The following is a 695-nucleotide window of genomic DNA, read 5'->3' on the forward strand; positions in this document are numbered from 1 at the left end:
GAGATCAGCCCTGGGATTTCTTTGGAAGGAATGATGCTAAAGCTGAAACTGCAGTACTTTGGCCACCTCATGGGAAGAGTTGACTCATTGGAAAAGACTCTGATGCTGGGAGGGATTGGGGGCAGGAGGAGAAGGGGACGACAGAGGATGAGATGGCTGGATGGCATCACTGACTCAATGGATGTGAGTCTGAGTGAACTCCGGGAGTTGGTGATGGACAGGGGGCCTGCCATGCTGCAATTCATGGGGTCACAGAGTCAGACATGACTGAGCGACTGAACTGACTGACTCACTGACTTGCATCCATGATCTCAAGTATCTTCTTATGTGACCTTCTTCTAGGGTAACATCAACTGATATAACCAATGCTCCAAGTGACTGTTTCCTGTAAAGGAACCGCCCTCATTTTCAGACACCTGAGAGTGACTGAGTGTCTCAAAGTTTTGTATCTCTTTGCTTCATTTAATGTCCCAGCAAAGAAACACTAGGCACCCTCCTGAGTGAAGTTAGAATGCAGGAGCCCCCCCCCCAAAAAATGGGTGCAATACCTTGGAAGGCCACTTAATTATTTTATTTCAGTTTCAGTTCAGTTCCATTCAGTTCAGTTGCTCAGTCGTGTCCAACTGTTTGCAACCCCATGAATTGCAGCACACCAGGCCTCCCTGTCCATCACCAACTCCCAGAGTTCACTCAAA

This window comes from Bison bison, unplaced genomic scaffold, assembly GCF_000754665.1.
Source record: "Bison bison bison isolate TAMUID 2011002044 unplaced genomic scaffold, Bison_UMD1.0 scf7180017864193, whole genome shotgun sequence".
Classification (NCBI taxonomy): domain Eukaryota; kingdom Metazoa; phylum Chordata; class Mammalia; order Artiodactyla; family Bovidae; genus Bison; species Bison bison.